Raw genomic sequence first — 808 nt, 5'->3', positions numbered from 1 at the left:
AAAACAAGAACAAAAACCACCAAAAAGGGCAAATAATGAAACACGCAAAAATTAGGGAACCAACACCAGAAAAATAACAGAACAAAGGTAAGTCAGTATATATCCTCTAAAACCAGGTTGGCCAGATAGCTCAATGGACTAATGTGCCTGCTTAGGCAGGTGCAGGGATTGGGGTTCGATTCTCAGTGTGCTGTGCCAGCCCTTTCCCTGGGGTATACTGAGACAGAGACTGAGACTGAGTGTGGTGACATATACCTGTAATCACAGTGCTTAGGAGGCTGAAAACGGAATTAATTGAATAAAGGAAGTGAAAGATCTATACAATGAAAATTACAATACTCACAAAACAGATGGAAGAGGACGTTATAAAATGGAAACATATTCCTTGCTCCTGGATAGGAAGTATCTACATTGTGAAAATGGTTATATTCCCAAATCTATTATACAGATTTCGTGGAATCCCCTTGAATATACCATAAGCATACCTCACAGATCAAGAGAAAACATTTTAAAAATTTATTTGGAATCCGAAAAAGCCAAGAATTGCAAATGCAATCTTGGCCAACAAAAGCAAGGCAGGGAGCATCAGATTCTCTGATCTTGAATTATACTACAAAACTACTGTAATAAAATCTGTATGTATTGTCAAAACAACAGACATGATGATCGATAGAATAGATTAGACAATGTGACACAAGTACAAACACAGTCAGCCCTATTATCTTTTATAAAGGGTTCAAACACGTTCACTGGAAGGAAGATAGCCTCTTTAATAAATGGTGCTGGAAAAATTGACCCACCAAAAACT

Source organism: Octodon degus, unplaced genomic scaffold (assembly GCF_000260255.1).
Source record: "Octodon degus isolate 3935 unplaced genomic scaffold, OctDeg1.0 scaffold00161, whole genome shotgun sequence".
Taxonomy (NCBI): domain Eukaryota; kingdom Metazoa; phylum Chordata; class Mammalia; order Rodentia; family Octodontidae; genus Octodon; species Octodon degus.
The sequence above is the reverse complement of the archived record's forward strand: the minus strand, read 5'-3'. Positions refer to the sequence as shown.